The sequence below is a fragment of the Anastrepha ludens genome, chromosome 6, assembly GCF_028408465.1.
Source record: "Anastrepha ludens isolate Willacy chromosome 6, idAnaLude1.1, whole genome shotgun sequence".
Taxonomy (NCBI): Eukaryota; Metazoa; Arthropoda; class Insecta; order Diptera; family Tephritidae; genus Anastrepha; species Anastrepha ludens.
In genome coordinates, this window is record NC_071502.1 from 62,807,492 (window position 1) to 62,833,785 (window position 26,294).

The window sequence follows — 26,294 nt, forward strand, 5'->3', positions numbered from 1 at the left end:
CATTTGAACAATTTTGACGTTGATGTCATTAGCTGTTTTACAGATACAAGCAGTGTGAAGTTGGTAACACTTCATATCGTTCATATGTATGTACATATGTACCCAGTATGTATACCTTGGAATATTGTTCTCGAATGTTTCGAGAAAATACAGCCCCTCTGCGAAATTCTAACAAAAACTTTTATCTAGTTACGGTACATATATTTAGTATGCTAATAGTAGGAAAATAATGATAAGGAAACTGAAAGAGGTTAGTTTTTTATAAAATCAAAAACAAACTGATAAGAAGGAAGTGGAGCCTAGCGTGCTTTGTGCACTGGCAGTCAGGCGAAAAGAAAGTTCAATTATTTAGATAAAGCCCTCTACAAAAACTGCATTCTATAAAATCAAATACTTAATATTTTTGGAACTACATTAAATCCAAGAAATCATCGTCTAAAAACTTCTAGGCAAAAATTTGAATCAAGAAGTGTGGCAAATTGGTGTGTTGACATTTTTGAGGATAGGAGATAGGAGGACTTAAACTCTCTCGATAGACTGTCTTCGCTGCTAATTAAAAATTGTCCTGATTTGTCCAACCCTTAGATTTATCTTTAATCTTTGGACACATTTATTGATGAGTGAAAAATAACGACAAATGAACCAATACTAAGAAGTGGCAAAAAAATATGCTCGTAACTATAGGACCTTCTTTTAGCTTTTAACTATTTCCAAAGTTTTCCAGTTAAACAATTATTATTTAATCGCCATGGTATTATTTTCGGTCATTCTAGAGTCTCTCTTTTCAGGTTGACTATGTATACACCAACTCTTTGAGAAAGTTTCACTTGGCCGTGCAAAGTGACGTTCAATTCGTTTGATACCAAACGAGGTGTGGTACATTAGAGGCACGGATTCATAACTAAAACGCTTACGCACCATCTTTTATACGAGCGTAAATTTGCTGCGAATGCGCCGTTACTTCCGCCTATTCCAAAGTGGATACGGAAACAAATTGATGGAGTCTGAAAAAGAGCGAGGCAAAGTAACAAAGTAAAGGAACAGCCATCACCCTCACCACTCTTTATAGTTATAATGATGAAGTTCGTTTTCTCGGAAACCAGCATTAGCCAACGGAATGTCTCTCGCCAACAAGTGCAAATTTGGGCTGAAAAGGATGCGGAATTCATATGAAAATTTATTTATTTGAGACTGCAAATGGAATTGTATGTATGATCTTAGCAGCGATATAAAGGGTGGTACATATGTATGTTGTGCTTAGTCAGAAACGATGATTTTTCGCACTGCTTTCGAGTTGCTCTAAAGCCGGAACAGGCAAGCGATAACGAAGCGGATAGTCGCGGCACTTCAATTACTGAGTCAATTGGACTCTGCAAGCGAATAATACGAGCTTTTGTGCAAATTTTGTTCTGGCTGGTGCATGAAATGTTGAGTGTTTAAGACCGATATTCGCACACTCTCGACTCGTCAGTGCACACCGCTATCCTTAACAAGATGTTCTGCTGTACTTTTATAAATATAATTATGATAAACGCAAAAATATGTCTCATGAACTACATTTTTTTTTCAAATTTAACTTAACTCACCAGTTAATTGCACAAAGGGTGCCGCATTCGCTAACAGTGGAACAAAAACACATTCGAATGCGACTTTCTCAGCAAAATTTAGAACGTTTTCGAAAGGCTAAAGGGTCTATCACCATGAACCTAAATCAAAATAAGACGCTTATGATTGGTGTGAACCTGGTTCTTCGGTTCCGAAATGAGTTCCTGTGCAGAAATCGGACAAGAAGATGTAAGCGTCAGGGTGCGAAAGGAATTTTTTTGTGGATTACTTGCAAACTGGTAAAACAATGAATATAATCGCAGCCGAAGGAAAAAGTTCCAGTTTGCAAACAATAATAGTTATTTTTCATCCAGACAAGGGGCCCTGTCACAAGAGCATTTTGACAATGGCTAAAATCCATGAATTAAAGTTCGAATTATTGGAGCACCCACCGTGCTCACCAGATTTGACCCCTAGCAACTTCCATCTGTTTCCAAACCTAAAGAGGCCATAAAGCTGTGAAAACATACATATTTCTATATTCTCACCTCACGGATGGAATTCATAAATTGGAATCTTATTGAAACAAGTGCATTGATGTTCAGGGAGACTATACTGAATAATAAATTGTATTTCAAACCATAAAATTGTGTTTCTCTTATCGAACGGCAAAACTTTTGGAACAACCTAGTATTTCATCAATTTATATTTTCTTTTTATTTTCTTTGGAAAATTGTGTTGTTTTCTGTAAACCATTTCATTCATATTTTTTAATATTATTGTACACGTCAACAATAATTATGCTTTCTTTTACTTTCATATCACAAAGTACAAAAAAAACTTGGTTTCTTCAAAATTGGTAACCGGTACGAAAAAAACGATTTAATTATGGATGTTAGCGTGATGTAATACTTTTGGGAGTAAAGTTTCAAAAATTCCAACTACACCTTTTATTTTTGTCCATTGTTTGACCATTGTAAGGAGTCGGAGCACTGTGCGCCCACCCTAATTTATTAAAACAAATATTCGACTTTAACTACAAGTAGATGGGCATCTGGAAGCTCTTGGTGATGATTAAATCTGCCTTACTTTACTGTAAAGAAAGTTTAAAACTTCAAAATACGTAATTTGGAAATTTAATTTCAATAACGGTTGTTTATAAAAAAGTTTTCCTTTTCATATATGTATGTGTGCTTTACATGCACGGACGAAGGTTGAGGAGAAAAAGTTTTATAACTCTTCGTGTGATAGATGAACAAGTTATGGCATCTTGAAACCTCAAAACTTTTACTGTGTTTTAAAGAGGAGGCAAATTGATTTTTGCAACAAAAGCGTGCTAGAATTTCTGAAGACATCTTTGACAAAAGAAGAGCATAAAACAGCAAATTAAAAGCAGAGCAGAGGACAAAGAAATGTATCGTTTGTTGTGGTATATGAAATAAAAATTAAATTTTATGCAATTCAAATACCCTCATTTGATTTAATTTTGTATTCAATGATTTGGCAAAATAAAAACAAACTCATTCAGCTATTAAACAATCTCGAATACTCATGTACATGGGTATATATGTACATATTTTATTTTTATAGGCTGCTATAAAAGCGTCTAGCGTTTCATTGCCAACACCAAAGCTAACCACTTGTTTTTCATACGTAAATATAATCATACTATACATACATACAAACAATATTCACATAGAGTGCATAGTAAAACATCTCTTTGTAAAAACAAAATCATTTTATTGTCAACCCGGCTTGCATTGCGCTCGCCTCCACCTCTCGGCTATGCGCCCTGCTATTGTACCCTTTCTGCCATCTATTTTTTAATAATTTCGTGCTCGTGTGCAACATTTTAACGACGAAATAAAATGAAATTGTGGGGAAATGCGGAAATATATTGTGGCTCGAGGCATAAAAACCACAGCCGCTGTAAATTTTTACGCTTCCATTTACTTTTTACTCTTTACCACCTAGAACTCTCAGTAGGCTTTTATGTGGCGTTTGCAGTTAGTCAGAGTCACATCCACAGCCTCGAGGGCTTTATTACAGCTGGTAGTGTGCTGAGCGTTGGGAGCCGAGAGTTGGCGAGGAAAGGAAATTGTGGGCAAAATGAGATTTTTTAAAACTTGCCAACAACAAAGCGCATTTCCGTAATTTGTGCTGCTAGGAATTTCAATGAACCGGCATTAAACAAAGGGAAGGCAACCAAAAGTTGAAAACTACCTTCACCCGTATGAAAAGTAGTTACTATGATGCAACTTTTGCAGTTCAGCGTGTAAATTTAAGCAAAATGGGAGAATAAATCTGGCTTCCCCAAATGCTTACTTTTCTAGAACAAATTTTTGAAATCCACAATATGGTGCATAACTTTTGTATTCACTTACAGTACTGAACTTTCTGAATATGTAAACATCAGAGCGGAATTGTTGGCACTGAATCAGAAGTTCTGATCAATATTATTTTTTTTAATATATTTTTATATTGGAAACTTATTACAATATATTTTTTCCAAGCTTTTACGTGTTGTAGGCTTAGTCAAGTAGAAAAAAACTGTATACTCCAGATTATGAATTGTCGTAAAACCATTTCTTTATAAGTTGAAGCATATACTTATACTTACTAGGGTGGTTATTAATTTTCAACCTTCGAAAAATAGCCCCGCCAACACGCTATTCGCTTCTACTATAACCTAAATTATGAACGCAGAATTTTTTTAATTTTCTTAGATCTACTTTTAGGGTTCGATACCACATTTCAAAGTTTGAGGAAATGATGATATGCAAATTATCGTATGCAACACATTTGGATTGGTTATATAAATATGATAGATAACCTCAAGAGGAAAGTTCTTATCCCTTCCCCAGTAAACATTGGCATACCCTTGTCGGGTATGTTCTGTCTAACATTGACAAAGTATGGGAGTTTTTCAACTAAAAACTTTGTTTTTCAAAATAAATTAAAACAAAAAATTTAAATGAAAATTATTCAAGTTTTTATTGCATTGAACATTATTCAAACTTTTATAGTATATTAGAAAGAGTAAGGTTTGACAATAATAAATTAAAACTCATATCGGATGTGCTCGACAGATTACGGTAAAATTTGCAATCACTTTTCGGAATAGAATCTACCTTTCATACAGGTATAGTCCCAGCAGAAATAATCCAGTGGTGTTGAATGGCATTAAATGGCTTTGTGTTACCGTCTTGTTGCAACCACATGTTAGTTGTTAACGTATCTCGATAGCGTAATGTATTGACCGTAACAGCATTTTCAGTCAAATTTTCTAAGAAATGGCCCTAAAACGCCTCCAGACCTTTTAACGCATCAAACACTAAGCGATTTTTATGTACCGAAACAGTCGACTCAAATTTATCCACCAAATTCTTAATAGCGGCCTCAAACAGACAATTATATTGACCAGAAATATCACAGATTTTACGAAATGTAACTTTTACAGATCAGTCATTTTCATAATGAATTTGTATTATGTTAATTTTTTCGAGCGAAATTGAATTCATTGTAACAACTACCGAAGCTTCAACTGCGTATAGTCCAAAAATCATAGTTCAAAGCTGTCCTGATTTTAACCCCTACTGAAAACGAAGTTTTGTTGGAAAACCCTTTAATAACCTACGCGATACCATTTGTTTTGCCGGGTAGTGAAAAATTACAAAAAAAAGTACCCTGGCTAAAGGCGATCTACAATATTAGCATAAAGTACTTACCTTTTTTTGTAAAACTTGCTTGTTTTAACATTGAATTTTCCTTCTTTTTTTTAATTAATGAAATTCCAGAAAATAACACCTTTTTCACATTTTTCATTTGCTGGTAGCGACCCCTAAATATTCCTCTAAAAATGCAAAACCAGTACTTGGAATAAAAGTATGACACGTGACAAGAATTAATAAACATATAAATGTTTAGGTCAAATAAGAAGCACTCTAATACTTACCCGTAACTTTGGATTTATTTATTCTGGCATTTTTATGCCATTCAAAAACAGATATTTAGATGCTTAGAATAGTATAAAAGGTGATGATACGAGTATATCTCAACGAATGCAGTAAGAAGAAGGTAAAACATCTGAACATTTTCAAGTTCAATATTTTTTTACGCATACCTTCTTAAAAGTTTCGTAATAACCCTATATTGTGTAGAAAAAAACATTAGCTTGATAATAAACGGTTTATAAACGACAACCCGAGCCGACTAGCGATGTTGCATGAGCTTTGCGCTGCAGTTTTATTTGTCATTTCATACGTGATTTTTGAGATTATTAGTGCTCCATTGTTTAGTGCGTAAACATGTCGGTGGAATTACGGAGTGGCAAACAAAATACTTTCCTTATCGGATTGCCCGGCTATCAAATAATCAAATCGACAAGTTCTCTAAGTCCTATTTTACAATATTCATCAGGTTAAACTGCCTGCTTGTGAAAGTGCAAATCTTGTGCTTAGCGAGAGCATTGAGGAAAGCAAGAATTCCATGAAGGGCATTTACTAACTGCGTAAAGAAACTTATTGATTTATTTCATGTTTGGGGAGAGTTACAAAAATATTGTAAGAAAACTCAGGTTACGTTCAAGAGTCGTGAGAACAATTTCAAAATTTATCTTGATAATTTGTTTGATATTGCACAAGCCGATGCTTTTGAGAGACTGGTAGGAGGAAGATAAATTATTTTTAATGAAACAAAGAGAGCCTGGTCGCCCGGGATGGTGAGGTGGTGGCGGAAAAAGAAGAAAGATCTAGACGACGAGGACTGGAAGAAGAGGAAAGGATTGTAAGACAAAGAGAATCACTGGCTGCTGTATCTACTTCCACCACAAATAACTTAGAAAGTGTACAAGATTCACACGAAGAACGGATCTTGAATTCTGAACTCAACATGCAGGATGTTGAACAAAGTTCAGAAAGAAGTAGAAAGAAAGGTGTTGTGACACCTAAACTAGTTGCAGCTTTAGATAGATATCAGTTAAGCATTAGAGACTTAGTTTACATTATTAATGCGGTGGTAGAAGTGCTTGGTCTGAGTAGCGAGGATTTCCCGCCGTTCTCCGGCCGTCTCAACAGCTCTCTTTGACTGGAACCTTCTCGATAAAGTACAAATAATGTGCTGCGACACAACAGCTAATTAGCAAATTGCTAGTAGCCCAGATATTTCGATGCTCAAAAAGTTCAGGGAAAATTGGAAGAACATCGATTCTAGTAACACTGAACCATCGCTTAATTTCATAAAAGAACGCGTCGCCGAGCTAGACGTTCCAGTTTTTTTTAATATTTTATAAGGCAGAATTAGACAAAAGTTTTTTAAGAGATGACTACCGCGAATTGGTCGAACTGTAATATTTTTGGGAGCAGATACAGAGGAAAATTTACAAGTATGACCCCACGGAGCTATGCATCAGGCACGCTGGATGGCGAGAGCGATCTATTCTTTAAAAATGTGCTTACTTCAGTCGCAATGTATAATGGCTGCGAATGACAAAAATTCTCTACAAGATGTTTGCTTATTTGTAGTGATGTTGTATGTGAAAGCTTGGCTCGAATGCACAGTGGCGACCAAAGCGCCTAACCAAGATTTGCGCTTCTTGAAGATGTTAAAAGAGTACGAAAAAGTTGATGTAACAATTTCTAAATCTTCTATAAGCAAGTTTACTCATGACCTGTAGTACTTATGTGAAGATACAGTCATTCTATCACTGTTTGATGTTGAAGTTGATAACTAAACTAAGAAGAAAATTATTGCCAACTTCAACATGGACAAGCCTCAGATTTTAGCAAACGCTATGACCAGTCGAAGGCATAACTGACGCAAAAGTTGTGTGGTAAGTTTAGGTGATTTTTTGCGATATTGTTTTTAAATCGTTTGTTGATTTTTTTTCTTTTGTTATTTAACTTATTTTTCTTTTCTTCAGACAAAACATTGGATGATTTCGTATCGGAGAAGGGCAAACAATTTCTATCACGACTGCAGATCGACGACAGTTTTCTGAAGGAAAATGTATCTTCTTGGGATAATAATGCTGATTTTCTGAAAGCTAACAGAAGAATAAGTAATTTGAGAGTTACTAATGCAAGATTCTAACGGACTTATCACGGCTGAAAAAGAACAAAAACAGTTCTTGATGCGCTGTGTTCAAGAACTTAAAAATTTGTATTAGGACTGTAAAAAACTACTCTCAAAAGAAGTTTCCCTGACTGATTACTGCGACTTTATGTTTTGAATTACATATTAATGTTCGACTCATTAAATTTTTATTTTTATCCACTTAATTTATTGCATATATAATGATTTTATAGGAGACGGAATCACAATTTTTACTAAACTTTGAAGCTCGGTCGGCACTGGTTGCAATTATGCTAGAAAGATGAAATTCTATATTTGAGCTTCTTATAGCATTAGTAAAAAATGTAGAGGGTATGCATTTCGAAATTATTGTAGAACACATTTTTTTTACATACATAAGTAACACTCTAGTATACAGTATACTTAATAAGATTAAGTCTTCAATAAATTATTACAGTCTAGGGAGGTTTGGCGAAGACGATTTTTTCCAATAAATTTGCCGAATGGCGTCGTTGGTGGCTTGAATATTGCAATAAATTGATTGTTAGGTGCGCTGTACGGCAAATTGCGTCGTTTTGTTGGAACCAAATGTCGATGTTCAGTTAATTAATTAAAAAAAAAAAAAAAATCAGTCAGTGTGGCTATCAAGCGCTTGCCACTCACCGTAACGGCAACTCCTTCTTCATTTCGAAAGAAATGCAGACCGATGAGGCCAGCAGTGCGAACAGTTTTTTGATTTTTTTTGTTTTTCAAAGCAAATTTCCTCAATATGGAAGCGTTGTTCTGGCGTTAAACGATGAATGGTGACTTGCCAATCCCTAAAAAATTATAAACAATTGTCGCGTGCACGTCTGTTAGGTGTTTGGCCGAGCTCCTCCTGTGGGTTTGTGGGGTGCGTCTTGATGTTGTTCCACAAGCGGCTGCCGTAACAGAATGAGTAGGTGCGTGACTACCATTCGAGAGTGTGTACGTTCGAGTCTCCGTGCATGAAGCAGCAAAATGATAGGAAAGGTTTTCTCTAATAGCGGTCGCCCCTCGGCAGGCAATGACTAGCTTCCGGTTGTATTTCTGCTATGAAAAAGCTTCTTGCTAAACTTTACTCAACAGAAATATCGATACAATTTTCCATTCTCAGCTGCCATATCAGAGTTATCGCTATCGCTATTTTATTTATACTCAATCGTTTCCCCATTTTTCTCACTTACTCTTTATGGTAAAGGTGGGAAAATTTTAAAATAACATAAAAATTTACCAAAGTGGGGCTTCATATTACTTTCGCCAACACGTTCTTATTTGTTTGGGTTTCGTTCATGAAAAAACTTTTGAAAATATTTTTAGAATCAAATATTTCTGTAAAAATATAATTTGATTCCCCGAAGATTTTGAATGATTGATTTTTATTTTAATTGCCAAGAAGAATCTCTCAAATGAACGCGTCCTAATTTGTTGATTGATCTGTAAAATAGTTATAGAAAATTGAAAGAAATCAATTTCATGTGCTCATAAAACATTTCTTTCCATCCAAAAATACACCTGGATTTGCAGTAAATGCTAGAAAAGTTGTACACCATTGATTGGACTCAATTACTCGCACCGCTGGTTTACTTAATTGCCATGCGGTTGTACTAGCACAAGTCACGTTGAACGCTTTGGTCGCCCATTCTCGGTGACTTTCTGTGTAATTTCTGGTGTAATGATTTCAGAGGGTTGCCCTCCGCTAACTTGAAGAGGAACGGTGATATCAGTTTTGCATGTACAAGATGACGCCGGGTTTTGTTTTAAAATGTTTATTCAAAAACAAAAGTGATGATACATTTTTCGCCAACTTGTAGTATAAGAGACACTCAAAATATATACAAGAACCCTTCTGGATATTAGCTTTAGGTATAATTGCAGAAAATAGGCCGCCGTAGCCGAATAGGTTGGAGCGTGATTACCGTTCGGAAGTGGGAAGGTTCTAATCTCGTGCGTGGAACATGAAATGATAGAGAAAGTTTTTTCTGGTAGCGGTCGCCTCTCGGCAGACAATGGTAAACCTTCGCGTGTATTTCTGCTCTGAAAAAGCTCCTCATAAAAACCATTTGGCGTTCGGAGTCTACTTAAAACCCAAAAAGGGGGTAAGCGCCAATCTATACTAATATTATAAAGAGGAAAACTTTGTTTGTTTGTTTGGTTGTAATGAATAGGCTCAAAAACTACTGGACCGATTTTAAAAATTCTTTCACCATTCGAAAGCTACATCATCCACGAGTAACATGGATTATATTTTATTTTAGAAAAAGGGCTCGAGATATAGGTCAAAACGTGGACCCGGGTAACCTTCGGATGTGTATGTACAATATGGATATCAAATGAAAGCTGTTGGTAAATGCTTTAGTCCAGAGTATTTTTCATGCCGCTCCGTGACTAGGGTCTCGAGATAGAGACCAAAACGTGGACCCTAGAATGTGTTTGTACAATATGGATATCAAATTGAAGCTGTTGGTGAATGCTTTAGTACAGAGTATTTTTCATGCCGCTCCGTGACTGGAGTCTCGAGATATAGGTCAAAACGTGGACCCGGGTAACCTTTGGTCGTGTATGTACAATATGGGTATCAAATGAAAGCTGTTGATAAGTGCTTTAATACGGGGTAATTTTCATACCTATTGATGACTAGGGTCTGGAAATATATGCCAAAACCTGGACCCGCTGTGTCTTTGCATCGAATTAAACCAAACTTACACACATTGTTAAGTAGGTATTGAAGATGATTTCCGTATAGTTTGAATACCTATTGGTAGATAGGGTCTCGAGATATAGGTCAAAACGTGGACCCGGGTAACCTTCGGACGAGTATGTACAATATGGATATCAAATGAAAGCTGTTGATAAGTGCTTTAATACGGGGTAATTTTCATACCTATTGATGACTAGGGTCCGGAAATATATGCCAAAACCTGGACCCGCCGTGTCTTTGCATCGAATTAAACCAAACTTACGCATATTGTTAAGTAAGTATTGAAAATGGGTTTCGTAAAGTTTGGTTGTAATTCGGAGCACTGGCAACGGGTACAGCGTTCTTTTGAACCAGCCATAATGTCGCTTACTTTTTTAACGCTTGGGGCGGAACTGAACTGTCAAATTGACAGTGTGAGTTACAATGTGTCAATATTTCTTTCTGATTTGGATGCCATAAGGAAAAAACGTAAGAGCAACATGTAAAAATTGTTTGTGAATTTTTTTGGAGTGGATTTTGGAACAGTGAATAATTTCTTACGAAATTTGAGAATTTAATGTGAAATACGAATGAAATTATGTGTTCGTGGAAAAAAAAATTTTTTTTCGTTTTTTTTTTTGAAAAATATAAATGGATAATGGTTAAAAAAGCTCCAATGCTTAATAAAACATATAAATTGAAACGAAAAATTCATGGATGATCAGGAAAAAAGACGATTGTTTATTCATATGCGTTGATTTGAAATTTAAAAACAATCTTCTTTTTTCCTGATTTTCAATTTATATTTTATATTTACTCAAAAACAAATAGAAAAACAAAAAGTATTGTTTATGCCAAAGCGCTTAATAAAGAATAAAGAAATAAATAATATGAAAATCATATATTTTCTGTTCTAAGCCATACCTATTCTATTTTAGTGTGCCCAGCGAAGGGGGCCGGGTTTGCTAGTTATATATATATCGAGTATATACATACATATATATGTGTGTATATGAGAGATAATACAGCCCTTGTGATAAAAGGTCACACTTTTGAAAGTTACATCTATTACCACGTTCTGACAAACGTGACAAAGCAGCAAACAACCTGGGACTTGCGCAAAACAAAGTAATGAAATTGAGAAATGAACTTAAATTTGTTTTGTTATTCTTAAACAACGGCGGTTAAACATGAAAGTAGTTACTTAATACTGCGCTTGAAGATTGTAAACATTTTCTAAACTTTTGTGAAGTAAACTTGGCGACGCTCATGTTGGCGCAGAAAATAGATGGTTTTTTAATGAGCTTTCTACCCGAGCATATCGAAATGGTTTTCACACTAAGCGCAACAAAACCTGCACGGGTGACTCTTCGTGTTTTTCTGGGGCTTATATGTAGGTACACAAGTATGTGCATATGTCTGTATGTATGTATGGTATCTATGAAGGTGTTGCTTTTTTAAAGCTGAAAGCAGGCGAAACAACAAAAAAGTGGCCTTTGTTGTCATGTCTTGCTTTAACACTTATATTTGCCTTGTTGTTGCCATTATATACACACGTACATATCTCCGTGTAGTTGATACATAATTCATGCATAATAAATGGTGAATGATGTATTGATAAGCGACCAGAATGGCTAACCGGATGGTAGATTGGCGGGATGTCGGGTTGCGACGACGAGTCACCGGTGGTCAGACAAAAGTGAAACACGAGGGTGACACGTGAAGGTTAAATGAGTTGTTCGCTTGTTGTGCCACCAATGATTGCCTTGACAACGTTGTCGAAGCGAAGGTTCGGAATTGATTGAAATATTATATACACTGCTGAACTATGACGCGCACGCAACGAAGGAAGAAAGCAAAAACAAAAAAGACAACGAGCGAAGGGCATAGCGAAGTCATACTCGTACACCCAGCGGGTGTGTAGCAGTCATTAAAGACGTGCAACGTGCTGGGAAAACAAGTAAATTCAATTAGATTTTGATGAGGCGATTGAATAGCAAGAAAGCGAGAACGGCGAAAATTGTAGTTAATAATTTTTAGGAGAGAGTAGGAAACGCAGTGGAGGCAGTACGAAGGAAATGAGGAACTGTATATGTATGTGTGCGTTTAATGGAATTTAATTAAGTTTGTACCGGAAACATCGAAGGGAAATGAAAAGAAGCAGAGAGTTTACTAAGCGAAAGGAACTAAAAAACTCAGCACGAGCGAATGTATTGCGGTTGGGTAAATAGCAGGAAAAGTTGAAAAGTTGAAAATTTGGGTGAATGGGGCGGAAGGTATTCCCATCTTTATATTTTTAGCTCCGAAGGCTTTGTGGTAGGGGGTTTCAACTGATGTTATATGACAGATATGACAGATTTATTTTTGCTTTCCGCTGTTACACTGCAGCTACGCTTTACTTACAATCATTTTAAAATTGGCTTCCATGCACAAACGCACACTTACATATGTACGTCAAATTTTAAGCCTTACTAAATATGGAAATAAAATTTCAGCGGAGCATCCCCTTGGGGGCACACGCAACCACTGAACGTAGATACTCATACGAGCATACATACAGTGGAAAGCAAAACTGTCCGGATGTTTTGCATTAAGAAAGAAAGGTAATGAAAACAATACAAATATAGGTATATTATTAAATATATGTATTTTTTTCATTTAATTGAATATTATTTTAAATTATAAAGCACAAAAATTCATATATTTGCTTCAAGAAAAATAGAAAAAATTAAAAAAACAACAATTCCATTACTCGGACACTTTTGCACCGATTTGTGTTATACACATTATCACGATATTACTTTGTTAAAATGTAACGGTATTTGTTCCGTTATTTTTTTTTTGCTTGTTGCTAGCTCGTTGCCAATCTTTTACTCCTGTATTTTTGCATTGTTGTTTGACCTGTGAAGTGATTAACTTGATTTTAAATTCAATAAAACAAAAAATCTTTAAAAAATCTTTTAAATGTGATAAATTTGTTGAAAAATAATAATTCATGCCGCAAATTGCTGAAAAGTTAAATTTAAGTAAATCTACGGTAAATGACATAAAAAAATGATGTAATGAAGCTTGCAATAATAACCAAGGTGGTCGACCAAGACTGCTTTCTGATGATGATGCCCGGCAGATTGAGCGTTTGCTACATGATAAGGCCATCAAGACACCAAAAAATGCTGCAAAAAGTATTGGCAAGGATGTCAGTTCCTGGACGGCCAGACGCGCATTAAAGAGAATTGGTTTAGTAGCCAGTGTGAAAAAGAAGAAGCCAGCACTTTGCGATAGAAATGTGAAAAGACGCCTTCATTTCTGCAAGGCCCACAAAAATTGGACGGTAGATGACTGGAAACGGGTTATTTGGAGAGACGAAACGAAAGTGAACAGATACCAGTCTGATGGAAAAGAATATTATTGGCATAGGCCGCATGACCGCATCCAAAAGCACCATGTGAAGGAAACGATGAAACATGGTGGTGGCAGTATTATGGTGTGGGGATGTTTTACCTGGTGGAACATTGGACCTTTGGTGAGAATCCAAGGTATAATGAAGAAGGAGGATTATTTGAATATTCTCCACACAAATTTACCGGATTTTGTTGATGAGAGTGCTTATCCGGCCGAAGAAGTTTTTTTTTCAACAAGACGGGGATCCGAACGCTCGCCTAAATTAGTTTCCACCTGGCTACAAAACCAAACTTTTAGGACAATGGAATGGCCTGCACAGAGTCCAGACCTGAATCCCATAGAAAACTTATGGGCTATTGTTAAGAGAAAGCTGGGAGCATATGAAAACCCTCCGAAAAATGTTGACGAGCTTTGGGGGAGAATACAGCATGAATGGCGAGCGCTTGACCATGATATCATCCAAAAGTTGGTAGAGAGTATGCCAAAACGTATTGAAAGCGTAATTAAAAATAAAGGCCTTTGGACGAAATATTAAATTGGCAACATTAATTGATTTTAAGCAAATCCCGCAATCAGTGCAAAAGTGTCCGAGTAATGGAATTGTTGTTTCTTAATTTTTTCTATTTTTCTTGAAGCAAATATATGAATTTTTGTGCTTTATAATTTAAAATAATATTCAATTAAATGAAAAAAATACAGATATTTAATAATATACCTAATGCAAAACATCCGGACAGTTTTGCTTTCCACTGTACATACGCACAAATTTCTGCTTTTGAGCATATGATGCACGCCGAAAATTGCTTCCTTGTTCCGGCATTCAACAGCCTTATGCATATATACACACACTTCTATAACATCCCACCTCTCCCCTCCCCTCCTCCCCTTCGCTTGCTTCATTGCCTTTTCACTTGCGTCATTTCCATATGTTCAGGATCGTGTTCAAAACGACGCAGGCAGCGAACAGCCAGCAGCAATCAATCAAGGGCATAAGCGCGCCCATGGCACCAGGCTGTAGCAGAGTGTTTTAAAGTGAGGCGGGAAGCAGGAGGGAAGCTGGAATAGAATGATGTAGCGCGTGTTGATGCCACTCAACTCAACCCTCAACCACAAGCCTCGATGTGGTATTTTTAGTATGTGCGGAAAATAGAGTGTATGTCCGTCTGCATGTACGAGTATATTGCACGAGTATAAGTGTTTACTACATATGTATGTATGTGTTTGCATTTTCTGTGTGTATCTGGCTCAGTATGCGCGCTTGTATATTAATTTAGGGTAGCAATGCGGCGTTTGCAATGAGATTTCAGTATTTGCGTTCCCTTCGCTTCTGACGCTCCCCTCGCCCGTTTTATTCCCCTTTCTGGCTTTTAATTTTGTGTTTTCATTTTATTTGTAGCTGCTTTATGTTATTCCCTGTTGTCTTTTTCCACTATCCTCGATTGACTTTTTGAGGGACGGAGTTATAAAAAATAAAAAAAAATCACATGCATACTAACATATCCACTGCAGGAGTAGTTGTGCGTTGTTGGTGTATTCTCCATTTTGTCCTCATCATGTATGCTGTATAGGTGGCCAGGTCGAAAGATTAAAAGTTCACTGGGCAACTCTGATTCTTAGCATTTTATTAGGATTCCCTCTTTCAATTATGGTTCTTGATTGGCGCGATAAACGCCTAAGCGAATTTGTTAGTTTAACTGCATTTATTAAATACAATCTGTCATACATTGCTTTCACTATTACATTTAATTAAAATTTTGAAAAGATGTCATGTATAAGAACTCCCAATCGTGTCCATTACTTAAAGTCTACATATAAAATCTAATCAGTAGGCATACAAGTTTAAAGTTGGTTGGCTGCGCTGGTTCGATGCGATAGGTTTGACGTCCGAGGATTGGAATGGTTAGCAAAGCGGTTGTTATATATTTAAGAAATTACGCCAGTCGTTCTTCCTCGAGTCAATTGTCACCAGCTGGGCAGTTCAAGCCCTTCTCCACCTGTTCTTTAAAACGTGAAGATGGACTTATTCTTCCTCTGCTACCACCAGCTGGTACCGCATCGAATACTTTCAAATCTGTTTCCATTCGTGCGACATGGCCTACACTTTGATCTTTATTCGCTGCACTCTGTCTCTATCTCCGTAGAGCTTATACAGCTCATTGTTGCATCGTTTACGATATGCGCCGTCGTCAACATGCAAAGGACCAAAAATCTTTCGCAAAAGCTGTCTCCCTCCAATAGTCGTTTCATCGAATGTTGTCGGTCAACTACTCATTCGTAATATATCAAGTAGACCTTAGACATTTTTAGGCAATAGTTAATGAGTACAGATTTTTCTTATGATTAAGGAGGATTAAATAGAAGCTTATCAAAACCACCTTATCTGACTAGGTATCAGAAAGTCTTATGAAGTTGGAATTTCGGCCGTATTAATGTAAGAAGAATAGCTTTTAGCCAAATCTTTAGCTGCTACTTTGGAAAGTGAAAGAGTATACTCAAGTATTTTGAGCAAATCTGACTAAGAGTTATTTTGCCTTAGAGGAAAATTTGGAGCTTTATCTCGCCGGCTATTTTAGGAGAAGCGAATTATAAAACACGAAACACGATGAAGGAAATTAGTCAACAGTGTACGAAAATTCCAAGTTAACAGGCTTCTAGGTATACAAATTCAAATTTTACCTGTAAATATAATAATAATTTACCTGTTTATATACTGGAAATAGTATAAGACGCTGATTTAGTGTACATGAGGATTGTGGTTGAAATGTATAAAATACTCGTAGTGCCGAGAAAGTGGTTGGATCAAGATTTAACTTCTCTGCAGTCTTTGTACTTGCATTTGGTTTCTTATGGGGCTACCCGGTTTTATGCCGCTTTCGAACGGCTGATGGTTTTTTATGATAAGCAGTTTTCTGGCAAAAATACACTCGGAGAAGAACAAATCGGTTCTATTTTTTGATGTTTCATGCCCATTGTGGGTTGGGAAGCTCAGCGTTATTGAAATTAACATTAGCTGCGACTAATGTTGATAATGCCCTTAGGTCTCTTACTAAACACCTTTCCAAAGGTGCTTACGCTTCATGATGGCACAACTTGGATAATAAGGAGGAATTGTTATGATTTCCAAAAAATTTTTTAATTATAACATATACAACCTTGATCCTGAGCCATAGCTTTCAAACACTACTTGCCGCCTGGTCACCTTGGCAGCATGTCACACTTTCATAGAAGGTAATTTAATTTTCAGTACCAACCAGAAAAAGGGGGAATGTTAGTATTCGCTTGCATTGCATTCTTTTATTTTGCTAATGGCACTGAGCCACACAGCCTGATTGTAATGAAAACAAAACAACAAAAACCAACAAAAGCGATAGCGTCAGCAATAGCAACAACTGTGGCAGTGGGTGTGGCAACTGGTATGGGCGTTGTGGTGGTAAAAGTCACTTGCATGCCAAAGTGTACCAACAGGCAGACATAAAAACAAGCAAACATACACCCGCACACTCATTTACACCTAGCCATAAATTTAAATAAATTAATTACCCTACATAATTCATGTTTAAATGGAAAAAATGTACTAATTGGAATTCATTGGCGACAAGGAGTCGCCACCAATACCAGGTAGTTAGTTAATTATGACGTTAATTTCTTTCGCGCCGAAGGCTAAGCTATGCAATTGAAATACCTTGGGGTACTCAGAGTTGAAGTTAAGTTGATTTTGAAGGCAAATGACAAATTGCAGCAGGCATGCAAAAAAAACCAATTTCTTTACAAATAGAGACCACCGGCTTATACATCTCCTGGTTCCTTAAATAATTTTTCACGATTTCACAAATTATCAAACGAGCTATGTACATATAGTACATATCTACATTTTAGGAATATTATTTAGGGTTGTGGCTACCGCGGCTTGAATGACTTCAATCGAGTTAAGATGATTTCTTTTCACCGCCAAATGTAGTCTCTTAAGCAGATAATAATCGTATTGTGTCAAACCAGTTGAATGATGTAACGAAATAATTTGATTTTGTGTCAGAAATTTACTCAAAACTTTTTACCAAAGGGATGGCGCATTTTGCTACACCACACAAAAATGGGAGGATTGATAAGCTTTTGGCGACTATTGTATGCGGGAAGATCAAAAGGTAAGAACTGTTTTTGATTGGTAACACACGTCCCATATTCCAGTACCGAACTTACTACAGTTGATCACTGAATTATTGTGACCACTGTTTTATAAATGCAATAGCAGCTCTGACATTAACAATGAAAAAGGGGATTAAAAGTTAGGTTGGTATCCATTGTAACATCCCCTTAAGTCAACAAAATAAAGGGTATTTCAAAAGTGATGCCTAAATGCCAGTAGTTAATAATTCTTACACGGTACCTTTTTTATTTTAGCTTTGATATTTGTCAAGTAGACGAATGAACAATTTTACACGAACAACGCGTTAAAATTATTGAAACTTATTATGAAAATTTTCGATTTTAAGCGCAACATATCGCAAAATTCTTGATTTTTTTGTGGTGTAAATAATCGTTCGACAATTCAATAATGAGTCGACAATTCAAAGGTTGGTGAACAAATTTGAGAAAACTGATTCTGCAAGGATAGAAAAAGGATTGGGAGACCAAAAACTGATACTGGGCGTTCTGTTGAGAATATTGCTGCTGTAGAACAAAGTGTTGCTGAACAACCTTCAATATCGATATCTCGATGTCAACATCTTCTTTAAGAAGCCGGCTGCACATTGCTTGTGTTACACCAACTAACGATATTTTTTGAGTATGTTTGGAGTAAAGACCTTTCTTCGTTAGAAGAGAATGACTCTTTAAAATTTTAACATCATTAACTTACAGCGGCGTTTGAAATTGCTTTCAGTTCTTCATTTCACTTGCTTCGGCTATGCATGGGTTGCGAAAATTGAAGCTTTCACAGCGAAAATATAATACAAACAAAACCGAAGCTGTGCAGTCCTTTTGATGAGAAGATTGTTGCACCCTGACATTGTAGCGACAGCGATTTATAAAAGGCCTGAGTTCTGGGTGGCTATTGTTGTCGTATTGCTTGCGTATTTTATGTCGTAACTTTTGTTTTGTGTTACAAGATGATCACAGATCACACCGAGCAGGTGGCAAAACTCATAGTTTTTAAAGGGTTCCAAGTAACCATTTTATATCCTTGTTCATAGGTCGTCGATAAGACTCTTCCATCATACACGGTTCTGGCCTGTTATTTTTGCGTCGTTGCATATGATGTCGGCAACATCGATCTTCTCCAAGTGATCTTTTACCGACTGCGACCACTGCTCCCTTACGGGGTTCAATCCAGTGCCTTCCACGTCTATCTTGTTCTCGCTACCTGGTGGTTTTCTAAGCTTGTGACCTATCTATCACCATTTTCTGCGCTTGATTTGCCATAGGGTGGGCTCCTCATTCGTTGATCTTCACAATGCGTCGTTGTTGATGGTGTCCGGCTAGAATATTCTACAAATGATGCGGATGCATTTGTTGACAAAAGATTTTAGTCTCAGTATGATGGTGTTGCAAACCAGCCATGTTTCATTTCCGAACAACAATACTAACTTCACATACTGCATGCATTCGCCCGAACGCCTACCTTGTTTTGTGTAGCCTGCCCTTGACCACCCCATCTGCTTCGCCGACTGTCGTGATTGTGCAGCCGAGGTAGCAGAAGCTTTCGACAAATTTCACCAGGCACCAATCAACCATTATATGTCTTGCTTTATTGTCAAATAGTCTACATAGGTATTTTTTTAGGGTTTTGGTAAGCTGTGCTGTCATTTTTTCTGACCTAAAGCCACAGTATATTCATGCGAGTGAAGATTGAAACTGAAAGAAGAACGCACCAATGACGTAGGAAGCTCCATTTTTAAAGATACCTCTTTCCGTTGAGAACCAAGAAGTTCGAGTCAAAGTTCCCCAAATACTACACTGAAATCAGTGATTATTCAATGCCACAATCAAAGGGGGTTTATCCACAAAGCATTTAGACTTTCATTAATCCCACAAATATAACTCAAAAGGGGTGATATCACACGATCTCGGTGGTCTAGTGCCCAATCCACTAGTCCGAGACAAGAAATAGATTGCTCACCAAAACGACGGCGCAGTAAATCCATTGTTTCACGGACTGTATGTCCAGTAGCGCCGTCTTGTTGGAACCAAATGTTGTGGGCTTCACGGGCTTCAATTTGCGACATCAAAAAGTCCTTTACCATGTGGCGATAGCGTCCGCCGTTCACTGTTACATTGGAGCCAGCCTCGTCTTTGAAGAAATATGGGCCGACGATTCCTCCAGCCCATAGGCCGCACCAAACGGTTATTTTTAATGGATGCAATGGCTGTTCTTGAATGGCTTCGAGTTGTTCTTCAGGCGAGATACGGCAACTTTGTTTATTGACGTAGCCATCAAGCCAAAAATGGGTCTCAACGCTGAACACCATCAGTGGACCTGAGCGCCCAATGAACACTTTTCCCAGAGCGCCAATTTTCGTAATACAATTTGCACGATTTCTAAACGTTGTTGAGACGTAAGTCTTTCCATGATGAAATGTCAATGAATACGGAAAAGAATAACGTATTTCGTTTGATAGTAGTCACGCGTGTTCTGTCAAAAAAACCTTATTGGAAAATAAGGTATAATAATAAAGTTGAATAATAATATAATATATTAATAATATTAACTGGCGTTTATAGCATTTGTTAGGTGTTTGGCCGAGATCCTTGTTGTTTCACAAAAACTATAATTTTATGTCCCCTTCGATGGCAGATGGTTTTCTGTGAGGAGCTTTTTCAAGGCAGAAATACAATCGGAGGTTTATCATTGCCTGCCGATGGCGACTGCTATTAGAAAAAATCTTTTCTATCATTTGGCGTTTCATGCCAGAGGTTTCGAACCCGAGCACTAACGTTTAGTAGTCACGCACCAACCCATTCGTCCCCGGCCGCCATCAGCATGAGTTTGGGAAATTTGGCCAGGATGTACAGCCAGCCGAGGCAATTGATGGAAAATTGAATGATCGTAGAAAAATATTGATTTTTACTTTTGTTATACTATGGCATTAAAAAACCGAATGGTGTCAAATTCGCTATTTTACCCGTGGACATACGCTTGAGGAGGAAATAAAGACGTATTCTGCGAAAGGAAATATGGGCAGGACTTTGAATAAAAGAAGTAACAGACATAAGTACTACCTTTGTGCCATAGCTGGGAGCTTCATCAGTATTAATCAGTTACAAGAGTACGCAGCAATTTGGGTAAAGAAGAAGGTCGAATGAATTCGAAGAAGAATAAATGAGAGGAGTCTAGTGGGTAAAAGAAAGTGTAGTTGAGATTAAGCACTACCGCCGATACAATCATAAATACTTTGTAAAAGGTATTTATGCACCAGATTAGTTAAGTATTTCCTCCGACCACTAGGAGTAGCAATGGACCTATCAGAGAGCCGGCTCCTGAAGAGGGATCTTGCAAATTGTTTGACAGTTAGGCAACTACGAAGGCTTCTTGCTGTGACAAAATATATGTATGTAAAATCACCCAAGCTACCCAAATCTAAATATAATTATTTGGCATTATTTTTGTTTCAAATTAAAGCTACCTAAGTAGAAACTCTGGTGAAAACATTAAGGTAATGAAAAATTCAGCAGAAGCATCTTGAATATATGTATAAAAAGATAAAAATAAAAACAATAAGCTGCTACTTCCGTTGCTATTGTCCCTCGCCCATTGTCCTTATGGCCTTTTTATGCATGCCAATGACGTTTTTATGATAGCTGTTGTTGTTGCTAACGTTTGCGGTTGTCATCATTTATCTTCGCTCTGTGTGACATTCGGTCGGTGTACGAGTATGTATGACTGTATATATAAATAGGTGTGTGTTCATTTGTGTTGCGCTCGTATTGCATTGAAGGCATTTGACATTTCCTTGAAATGTCACTTTGTCTGTGCGCTCGATGGCTGGCTGACTGGCTGGCTCGTTGGCTCGTTGGCTCAAGGAGACGAACAAACCGAGACGAGCGTGCATGTGGATATTAGGTATCCTGCGCACAAACCAAGCCACATAGAGATAAGTATCTGTTAGATACATGCCATTGCCATGTCAAAGCAACGGCGATGTTGGTGCAGTTGACGGTATTACGTAAAGGCTGTGTCAGACTAGCGGCTACGTAACAGCCAAAAGTATGTGAGTGGGGGTTATGGCATAACGCTGCGGAGATACATACAAACATGCAAACATACGTATTTGTGGTGAATGAGATCCCCATCAAGTATACATACATACTTGCTGTATGTATCCGCCTGCGAACGCATCACTTCTACACAAACATATTTACTCAAATTTGGGTGCACTAAATGTTTGTGTTGTTGGTGTTTTTGTGGGCGCAACAATTTAAGGACTCAGTGGCAGTATTATCAAAAACGTCAAAACAATAACACCAAAACTTAATAGCCCAAACACACCCACTCTCACATTTCCATTGTAGAGTATTTTCAGTGCAAGAGAATATGCTTTGCTTCTCCTTTTTTCAAAATAAATTTTTCTTAAACTTCTCCGTTTCCTACTTTTTTCTTTTGTTACTTGATTCATCCATGCTTGCTCTTTATCCTATCGCAATATCTTTTTTTAGATAAAATATTTAAGCTAAGGATATCCTTCTCGTGCTCACATATTCACACATACATACGTGCTTACACATACTCAAAATTCACTCTCTCTCTTGGTTGCCGAAGCATGCCGAACCATGTCTTTTGCGTTAGATAGCTGGCACGAGCGACCTTCTCTCATACGAGTGTGTATGAAATCGCCTTGCTTGAGGGTGACTTCTTTGGGTGGTTTCCCAATTAGCGCCGCATTTCGTATTTGCCTTGTATTTGTTTATTTCCACTTACTTTCGCTTTGCTTCCCACTTCACTCCACCTTTCGCTTTGTGTGTTCTTCCCTTTATCTAAAAATAGCAAGCACACTTATTCGTGCGCCCTTGTTAGTGCCAAAGTACTTGCAGTCAGTTCTTTTTCAGGCACAATAAAAAAAAACAACTCTGAAGTTTGTATGCCCAATGCCAGTAATCACGCGAATTAATGATTGGGTGGCAGGATGTTTGCTGCGCTGCCCTGATTGCTAGTACTTTCAGCAAAGGACACGCACGCCAAGTAAAAGAAAAGAAAAAACAGACAACGTATTTCAGCGGGGGAGAATATTCGTTTTGTTGGTGGATTATGGCATAAGCAAACAAAAGATGAAGAATTTTAGGCATTGCGGAAAATGCAATAAAGCGAGTTTTTGGTCGGAAATTAGAATTGTAAAACATTTTGTGCAAACAAAAGCAAAGCTGCGGTAACAGTTGGCGTAGCAACAATTTTTTCGTAATTTATTCGAAAAGTTACCGCAATATTTTTTATTACATTATCACGTTTCTGCTTAGAGGGTCAGTGAAGAGAAATACTTTTGCTATATTTTTAAATTTAAAGATAAAGAAGTATCTTAAGGTTAATCACAGGAAACTCAAGCGGATATAATTATAAAGATATATAAACTTTTGTACATTTTTTCTTCTTCCGTTGAAGTTATGTCTTTTCCCATGTTATGAGAGGATGCGTCCGATCTTCTTAATTGAGCTAAGTAGTCCTATCAAAGGCATAATAGTATGGGTAGCCAAATAATTCAAGGAAAGCAAAGCTTGGAGTAGGAGGAATCATTTGTTTTTACTTAGCAGTCTATACTTGGCGATTCTATACAGTTATAAATTCGAAATTTCATTCAAGTCGTTAACCTTAAATTGTAAGATAACATCAACTAAGAAAAGATTAAATTTTGGTCCTTTATAAAATTACTAATTAAGCAAGAAAAAACGCTGCATCATTGATTATGAAAGATATGCCATGTGAATATAAGTCGCATACTCTATCCAGACAAGTCAGTTAAAATATAGACTTACTGTCGGCTATAATTGCACGTGCAACGAGAAAATCATTAACAAAATAAATTAAGAGAAGAGTAAAGATAATATTCCAGCTATCACTCAGTCGTAGATCATTTTAACATACAATATTATATTAAATTTAGTCGTAGTCCACCGAAGGAGCTGCAGTACCAAAAATTTATTTATACATTTGCGAAATTAATTCACTCCCCTTAAAATATGGGAAATCTCACCATTTCTTCTCAGACGGATTTCAAGAAGGTAAAGAAAAATTAAGTTAAAGTCAAAATAAGTAAAACAAAAACTCGATCTGGAATGTGAAGTCCGCAAAGAAGGAAATTGTGTGTTGATCAACAAAATCAAATCTGTCAACGGCTACATGATTAAACAGCTTACTAGAAATATGTGAAACAAACAACAATCAGTACATACTTCTTAAGCGTAGCCTACGTGGCCTTCGCCAGAATTTTTTTGCTCCAAGCTCTTATTTCTTTTGTGTAATTGTCAATGAGTATTATACTGCGTTTGAAGGCAAAATATTTATTATCCAAAATATTAATCGAATCACCTGCTAATGTAAACGGTATTGCAAAAACCAAGCGAGCCTGTGTTTAAAGAACCGGGCTTAGCTGAATATGCTGATATATACATCGAAAAATGTCTTACTGTTCTTGAGAATTTCATTAATTATGGCCGTAAGCGTATGGCCAAACCAGTCAGCCTATATTTTATTCCTGCGCACTTTAGTCAATTGAAGACAATCTGCGCTCAGACCATCCGATGTATGCGATGTCCTCAGACATGGTTGAAAAAGTCCAAAAACTTGCTTTGAAAGATGAATACATGAAAATCAATAAATTACACCAATGATTGGAGTAACTTCTACGACGTTTAAGGACAGAGCCAGGTGAGTGCCGAGAACGGGGTTGTTGCGGGAGATGACGAACGGATTCATTACTATCAACCAGAGTCGAGGCAACAGTCTTGCCGGTGGTCCGGTGATATATGAAATCGAAAATACCACCCTTGAGAAAAAGATATCAATATTACGGGAGCTCATTCCATAAAAACTAAAAACAAGACCATTAACCATAGAAATTTCGTAAATTTTGCAATTTTCGAAATTTTCTCTACATACAATCATTATTATATATTCCAAGAAAAATTAAAAAAAGCTGATAATGCTGAAGTGAAGTGAAGTCGCCTACTACTTTGAAGGTGTATACAAAACTTTTTTTTGGTATAATACTAGAAAGTTGGACAAGTGCTTTTGTTCTATTGTTCTATTTCCAGACTTTCCGGTTTTGGCACTGTATGTATGCTTTTGACTTGCGTTTTAATATGGAACGAATAAGAGGGGTGCCTTTTATATTTCGGGATTTGGCAACTCTGGTGTTGCAATCTGGCAACTGACAGCTGTATCGCAAAGTTTGACATTTTTTGGCTTTTACGTACTCAGAATGTTTTGAAATACCAGCGCAATTTGTGTTGTTTACAGTAACTTAAAAGATTCATCTCGGTCCAAAAATGGAATTAAATCGAGAACATTTTCGTGCGATTATTTTTTACAACTTTCGACGTGGATTAACTCAGCAACATTGCATGGATGAACTTAATTCATTTTTTGGCGATCAAGGACCAGTGTTTATCGATGGTATGGTGAATTCAATCGTGGTCGTAGTTCACTCCAAGACGAATTTCGTGAAGTTCGTCAAAAATCAGTTGTTGTTCCGAAAACCATTGATGCTGTGCGCGAACTGATATTGCAAGATCGTCATGTGACCTATCGTGAGATTGAGACAATTGCAGTATTGCATAAACATTTGACTGTCAAAAAATTTGTTCGCGTTGAATCCCACACAATTTGTCAATCGCTCAAAAAAAGGCTCGTGTCGATTGGTCGAAGGAAATGCTCAAAAAATACGATCGCGGGGCTTCGAAACACGTTTATGACATCGTGACAGGTGATGAATCATGGATTTACGCGTATGAGTCCGAAAGAACACAGCAGTGGACTGATGGGGGTGTTTCAAGATGAGCCAAATCCAACAAAAGTTGTTCGCGCACGGAGCACTTCCAAGCAAATGGTCGCCTGTTTTTTCGGGAAAACTGGACATGTCGCAACCGTACCACTAGAACAATGCAGAACAGTAAATTCTGAGTGGTACACAACCATTTGTTTGCCAGTTGTCATCCAAGAAATTAGGAAAACCAATCGCCAAAGACGGATCACTCTTCACCAGGACAATGCGAGCTCTCACACAGCGACTCAAACAACTGCATTTTTGAGCACCCAAAACATCGAATTAATGGGTCATCCGCCGTATAGTCCTGACTTGACACCGAATGACTTCTTTTTATTTCCGTACGTAAAAAACAAACTGAGAGGTCAACGTTTTTCGACACCTGAAGAAGCGGTTGCGGCATTCAGAATGCATGTTTTGGAGGTACCTCATTCAGAGTGGCAAAAGTGCTTCGACAATTGGTTCAAACGCATGCAAAAGTGTATAGATCGTCATGGAGAATATTTTGGAAAACAATAAAGTGATTTTCGATGATTAAAATTTGTTTTTGTTCTCTAATCCCGAAATATAAAAGGCACCCCTCGTAGTAGTCTTAAGCTCGTAGCTCGTCT